Raw genomic sequence first — 7842 nt, 5'->3', positions numbered from 1 at the left:
GCAACCAATCATTCCCAGTTGTTTGGCCATTAGGGTCAATTTGCATATTACCCTTTTATTATATAGGATTAGAGTCCCGGTGTAGATCCGGCCCAGCTGGCCGAGGGAGGAAAGGGGCCATGGGCAGTTGGTGGGCTGGCCCTGCCCCTGATTGGGGTATGGAGGGCTTATTAGGGGTGGGGCCAGCCAGGAGGAGGGGCTGCAGGTGGTTGGCCAGCAGGCCCTGCCCCCTGGTCGAACTCCCAAACTCCTGGTTGAGGGGACAATTTGCATATTAGCCTTTTATTATATAGGATTATTTTTTTAGGTTCCCAAAGCATACATAATTTTCTAATAGTGTCTGCCTCTCACCCTTAAATTTTGGTGATGTAAAAAATAGTCTGTCTGACTGTGGCAAATACTAAAACCCAAAAGGAAGAAAGGAGCTAATATTCATTGAGCGGTTTTTTTGTTTGTTTGTTTGTTTGTTTGTTTAGTGTGTGTGTGCATGTGTGTGCGCGTGTGTGTGTGTGTGCGCGCGTGTGAGGAACTGGGCTAAGGAATTTATTTGGATTATTTCACTGACCAACCATTAAGCCTTCTGAGGTCAGTGATATTAAAATGTCATTAATTTAAACAAATGGAAATCAGTTTAGTTGTTTTGTAAATTATGACCTAGGCTGCATCTATTCATAATGAGGGCAACAACTACTTTATATCATTAAATATTTAATATCTGTAACAAATATTTACACTTCTATATTTAATTTTAAAGTCAAAGTTTGTTAAATGATCAAGTCTTCGTTGGCCATCTTAGGGATCTCATGTGTTGATGAAGAATGAATGAACTGAGTTCTTTTTTAAACTTGGATATACCTTTGTGAATGAATGCATGAATTAGTGAATCAATAGTTTAAGTTGATAAACTTTATTTATGAACTGATGAATTCCACGCAAGCTTCACTCTCAACCTGAATTGCCAAAATGGCAACAGAGATATGTCAGTAGTGAGTTGCAGATTCCATCTTCTTTACACTTGTAATCCCCAGTCTTTTCTCCAAGATCCATGTTAATTCCAAAAGAAGACATTCAGAAAAAGCCAGCTAGAAATTTCATCCTTGAGTCAAGGCCATATTGCCTTTATATGAACTTTATAAGCACTCCTTTATCTCAACATTAGAACTAATAAGATACAAATTCTTATAGATGTGGGTACTTCTTATAAAAGCATGTCTTATCTATAATAAATAAAAGTGTAATATGCTAATTAGACAGGACTCCTTCCACACAAAGCCGGGGCTGCAAGGAAAGCCTGGGTCCTGGGACCCGGGGGGAAGCCGGTGCCGGTGCTGGCAGCCAGGGGAAGGAAGGCCTACTCTTGCACGAATTTGGTGCATCAGGCCTCTAGTAGATAAATAAAAGGTAAAGAACATTTTTAAAAGTCAGTAAGAGAAAACATAGGCATCATTTTTTATCTTTCAAATGTAGTATCACATAAATAAAAGTCCCATTATTTATCAACAATTTGCTCTTTCAGAATTACTTCATTACATTTATTTAAAATACAAATCACAGAATCCAATGGTAGGGAATTAACTAGAAAGAACATGCAAGTTGAGTAACTCTCTTCCAAAATAGCAAGAGAAATTCTGTTATGATATGTCTAACTGCTAAAAAAAAAAAAAAATACATGATCTCTTTGTCCCATGTACATACTTGGGTGATTTCAGTCAGTGCACTAAATGGCCCTCACTAGAGCACACCCTACAGAAAGAAAATACATTTTCTTTAAACATAAGATACAATTCCTTTGAGGTTCTGTTAATCACTTTCCCTTTCTAATTGACAAAGTCACCACAGAAATTAGAGTACGAATTTCATTATTCTAGAAAGAACCTTAAAAGTTGACATGTCTTTGAACAATTGTTTCTGAAATCCTTTTTTAAGTACATTTTCATTTTCTGGCATGGCTTGAATTGAATTCTAAACTTTCTGCTGCTTGGCCCCTAAGCCCCTCTGGTGAATTTAAATAGGCTTCCTTATACATTTAGTACATTCAGGAATTCTTTGTCGCAGGGCCTACTCTGCTTTATTATTAGATGGCTGCCTCGGAAGTCCAGCAGCCAGTTTGTTTTTTGCCATTAATAAAGAGCCTACTTCCCCCAACCCCCACTTCTTTGAAGAAGTTGAAAAGGCTCCATGTTGGTTAGAGGGGGGCCAGGAAGAGAGAGAGAAGGGAAGGGCACCGACTGTGGTGTAATCCCCCAACAAATAATGCTGTCTAACGTGGAAACCTCCCTGAGGTTTACAAACGCACAGGCTGGGCTTAATTTAGTGTGATGTATAACAGAGTAATAACTTAGCCACTGCCTGGTTCCCCATTCCTAGCTAAGAATAGGAAGTCTACTATGAGAAAGACATTACATTTTTAAATCCTATAAAACCAAACGCTTCCGCTGGCTAGTGTTTCAACACCACCCAAATCTCTCACTTAAGATGTTTGGAAACTAGAAAGACAATCACAGTGTAAATCTATCATTTCTCAGAATTCACTGACTTACATGAGCAGAAACGTACAGAGAAGGGTTTCAAGAAAGACCTACCAATTTGGATGTATGAAATATTTGTGTTGACTCTTGGTCGAGAGAAAGCTAATGAAAAGGCAAGGAAAGATGATTCCAGAGAACAGTCACCTGGTGCTCCCAAATCCTTTCAACCTATCACAGAGAGGGAGAAACTTCTAGAAAGAAAGGAATGGTTAAATGTATGTATATAAAAGAACCCCAAACGCTCCAAAAACCTTAAAAGGCCAAGAAAAAAAGCAAGGAGTTATTATTCCTATTTAGTTGATGTAACACATATAGTCCATAATTATTTTTACTTTCCTTTTGTTTGTTTAGGAATTAATAAGATAACAAACTAAAATCTCATTACTTATATCAACACTAATAAACTTATTTCACCATCTGAGAATTTTTTACTTTTTAATTCTGTATAAAATACACATGGAATTAGTTGAAAGATATCAAATAAAACTACTTCATTTCAAATTATTTTAATCTCAAATACTTTCAAGTTCCACCTGCTTTTACATTTCTTCATGTAAAAACATTACATATAAATTCAGATTAGTGGCTAGTAAAACACTTAATCTGACAAAGTTATGTTTAATATGGGAAGATGTGGGGGGAAAGCAACCTTCAATAAAAATTGAAGCTAGGTCATTGAAAAAATGTTGTGAATGATTTTAAGATGATGGCTCAATTTTTATACTATTTTTACTAAGAATTTTTAAAAAATAAAGGTATACATATGCCTCAGTATGTGTGTGGCCTCTGATAGATCAGAAAGCAAAATACAGAGATGGCATAATAATGCCACATAAATTTCTGCAGAGTTAATATGAGGTTGAAAAGCTCCACTAAAAAAGTATATTGTTGAAATGCTTACAGATGCCCAGGATTTAAAAAACAAAAACAAAAACCAGCACTTCCATTAGGAACTTTGTTTTCCTTTCTAAATAGTGTCACTCAGAGATCACTGGGGTTGACTAAATTAAATGAATAGTAAGCAATTACATATACTAATCCAAGGAATCAAAATGATGCCTGCAAAAAATGTAGGCTGCACTGCATGTGTAAATGGCAAGAAAATTTGGGCTTTAACTCATAGGTGTACTGTGTGCTCTTCCTGAAACTCATTCAAACAGGACAGCTTGTAAAACCATTTACATATTTATAGGCAAGAGTGCCAGCATTCCTTTTGAAGAGGAATTTCAGGTAGTATATACCTTTTCTAATTTCAATAGTAATTAACTTGTACTGCAATTCTCCTGAGATACGTATGCCTATTGTAGGTATTATTAATGCAGCCTAATGCCTAAATGACTTGAGAATACCTCTGCACCTCTGTGGAGCTTCCCTGGAACATGAAAGTGTTAAGGACATTTACACTAGGAAAGCGATCGATCCCATGAACCCTGAAATGAAATGAAATGAAATGTAATTATATTTAGATTTGGCAAAATTCCAGAAGTGGCTTCCTTGTTGGATCCTCAAAGGCTTTAAAACAATGCCATTTTGGAAAATTCAAGTTGTCCTCACCGAGATGAAAAGTTAAAAGCCCGCGTATCACATTATTAAGAGAACAATGCAAAAGGGACAAAAGAAAAACTAATACTCCATTGGTCATTGATAGCTGTTTAAGGTGAGTGGTGATTTTCTTTTAAAGGATCTCGCAGTTCAGAAGGCATTAGAAAACAATGTGAGAAAGGGAAGGGCAAACGGTCCGCATATTTATGTAAAACAGCGGTTTGCTATTTCAAAATTAAAATGTAAAAATCAGCTAGTGTCAGAGAGGAGGTGATTCCTCATTTCCACCGCATTGAGCAAGCTCGCAGCAGCAGCAGACAGCCCTTAATATATGCGTCTGGCTCAGCCTGGTCTCCCAACCAGGAAGCCATGGAATTGTTAATATCACTGCTTTTTTTGTATGCAACACACATCATTTCCTCGCTCTTTGTTGTAGATCTCTCCTTTTATTTTAAGCTTAGTATGATTTCCTGAATCATATTATACAGCCCCAAAACAATATTATCCTGTGACAGCTATGATAGAAATGCAGGAAAGTGCCAACCATCCACCTAGATACAGCATAAAGAAGTTTATGTACACAAAGTCACCCACTTATATCTTTACTCACCTTTATGGAGTCAGAGAAAAGCTTTATCAATGATGCTCTCCAAAAAGGCAGTTTATATATAGGAAAGTTACATAGAGAGGGTTCAAAGAATGCATGATGATTATTAAAAAATATATAACTTATACATGTTTATGGAGGAAATGAACATCATTGCATTGGAAATTTTGTTTGGGTACCTTTCTTTTGTGAAATAGAAGTTAATATATAGTGCTGTTCATAAATATGACAACATAAAAAGAAAACATGGCATTTGGAATAGCTTAAATCTGATATCACTACAGCCAATGAACATCTACCCTTCACATTATTTTGGAACCAAACTGATGCAATAACATATATGTATATATCATTTATGATTATGTTAAACAGGTGTCAAAAATATACCTGCATGTAATATTGTTTTATATAAGAAGTAGTTTCTGATCCATTGTGTAAACATTGCTAGTAAATATAATGAAGTTTCTGTGTACTTGTAGATACATATACATAGAGTTCTTTGTAGAGACATATGTAAAGAGTTCTTTGTATTGAGAAACTTGTTTTTAAAAATGTTTAATTTCAATGAGAATGAAGTTAAAAGTAAAAGATAGATACTACCAAATGCCTTTACTGATTCTATTATCTCCTTTCATTTAGAACTTTAAATCATTTTTTTATAACACACATGCACACACTTAAAATTTCAGAGATTCTAGAGAAATGAAATAGGTGATATAAATAAGTAACCTGAATAGGTACAGTGTGAATACAAGCTTAAATATATTCTATGTGCCCTGTATCGATGACAGGTATGTTTACCATGTTGTAATTTCAATTTTTAAAGAAATATAACTCATGGGTAATCTGTATTCTGTGATATTTCAAATCATAAGTAACTGTACCAAATTGAATAAAAAGGTGACCAAGGACTTCATACAGTATTCTAAAATACTTTCATAAATTTATTTTAACAATACAGAAGACACATTTATAGTACTCATGTAAAGCATTAGAATTAAAAGAATGAAATTGCTTTGTTTCTTCTATTATTGAAAGTCTCTTCTCCATTTTGAATCTCAATATCTGCAACATTATTATAAAAATTTTCAAGAGATCTAATATATTAATTCTACTTACAAAAGATACATATTTGATGTGGTAGTGGCTAATAATGTTCAAACATGACATATTAGTTATAATTGGAATAGTTACCTCTTATAAAACTAAAATTCTTATAAAACTAAAATAATGCATTTCAGATTCAGCTGATGGATCAACTAGAGAAGTCTGACTTCACAGACTGTTTCTGGTTTATCTCACATGGGTCTATAATATATACAACCTAAAATATAAAAGCTAAAGGGTACCATATTTTTGGCTAATTATTAATAAATTTCAATTGAACTCTTACAACAAGAAAATGTTCTAGTATAATAAGACATGTAAAGTATTTTGTCTGGTTAAAAAAACTAAGGAGAAAACTGGCAATAAATACCACATAGAAAGCAGCATTCTTCTAAAATCAGCAGTAAAATCTAATAGGGTCAGTAAAGAAGATTGTAAATCATTTCATTTCTAGGCCTCAAGAATGATTATAGCTCTATGGTGTATATTCTGAGCCATATTTACGTGGAGACATATAGGATTTCTATAAATAGTTAATATATATATTCTATGCATATGAAAAAAGTTATAAAAACACAAACCACTCTCTTCATTATTAACTAAGGAGATAGTCTCTCAGACCAGCCACCTTACAATACACCAAACGAAGCATTTTAGAAACACTTGTATTTTAATTTTGCTTCTTGCACAGATATCTTCTATTGCTTTTTGGATGGTTGTTATAACAGAAAACAAATGCGATTCAGTGACACTCTGCAATCACTTTAGAGGACAGTTTCTGAAAATAGTATTTTTGGGGGTGGGTCCTGGTGAAAACATTGCTGGTTATAAATCAGAGCATTGTTCTTTTCTCCTGGGCAGAATCTATGTATGTCCTTTTGTTCTGGTGGTAACTGCAGACAATCAATAAGGTCCAAAGCTGCTGGTTCCCCTCCGCCTAGGTCCCAAGAGCCTGACTTGTGATGTTACTGAAATACCTCACAAGTTAGGGTCTCAGGGACTAGGAAAAGTCTGGTTTGCTGCGGTGGAATTCTTCTTCTTTGGTGATAAGGCTAGCTTAGAAATTACAGTTGGGTCCATTCAAACTTCTCCCTCTAAATACTAATGGCAATACATATGTAGAAATAGATATAAGACACATAAAAGTTAGGATGAGCTGAATATTCATAATGACCATTTACAGACCTTAAAATAACGAAGAATATGAGAAACAATACAAACAACGAACAGTTAAGAGTCATTCCAATAGATCCAAAGAATAAGGCTACAAATGGGTTAAAATCTGTTTCTAGCAGATTTGTACAGCAACACCATAGTTCTATTACATGCAAAAAGGATTATATCCCAGTAATAGGACCCTGATTGAAATTTGGCTTCCCATTAGCCTTTTATATAGCACAACTGTTAAGTTGGCTCCAGGATATAGAATACTTTCAATCTGATTTAAATATATACTGTTGCAGTTAAGAATAAAACAAAAACTTTTTTGCATGTCATAATTTAATACCTCTGAAGCTCGAGTTTTCTCTTTGAATCTCCAAACTATTCAGACAGCCAAATATTCCCATGCATACTCTGTAGCTATTTGAGCAATGCCACTTAATGAACGTGAAACTTAAAAAGGCTGGCAACCTAAGAACAAAAATGATTCTCTATCTTAAATAGTTGCATTCGAAAGCTCAATACTTTGGAAAATGCACCATCCCGATCCTGTACATTCACTGAATTTCCTCCGATCTTTTAGCCTTGTTTGTGGTTGGAGAACAGAATTTGTACTTTAGGAATGATCCAAGGTTTAGTAGCAGAGAACGCAGGGTAAAACAATCGGACCAGCCATAACATAAAAGTCCTGGCCACAGAAGTGGAATCTGGTTCTTCTGCAGTGGTTGATCTTAAAAGGGAAAAGAGGAGGAAAAAAAAAACACGCAAAGAATTAGAATGTTTTCCTGTAGAACAGGTGAATCATCCATTTCCAAGTAAGCTGCAAGGAAAGCTAAGCTGAACAAAATAGTTGCTAACTGCCCCCCCCTCCACCCTAGTACCACACCCCTTTCCAAC

General features: G+C 35.1%; 1 long non-coding RNA gene across 1 annotated transcript in view; it reads right to left on the bottom strand.

The window, feature by feature from the left end:
* Positions 1 to 7147: 7147 nt before the first annotated feature.
* LOC102753246 overlaps positions 7148 to 7842 on the bottom strand; it is a 96037-nt gene continuing 95342 nt past the window's right edge. Inside the window, exon 3 of the long non-coding RNA XR_436044.2 lies at positions 7148 to 7675. This is a non-coding gene — a long non-coding RNA (uncharacterized LOC102753246). The remainder of the gene's footprint in view (positions 7676 to 7842) is intronic.

This window comes from Myotis davidii, unplaced genomic scaffold, assembly GCF_000327345.1.
Source record: "Myotis davidii unplaced genomic scaffold, ASM32734v1 scaffold245, whole genome shotgun sequence".
Lineage (NCBI taxonomy): Eukaryota > Metazoa > Chordata > Mammalia > Chiroptera > Vespertilionidae > Myotis > Myotis davidii.
The sequence above is the reverse complement of the archived record's forward strand: the minus strand, read 5'-3'. Positions and strand labels throughout refer to the sequence as shown.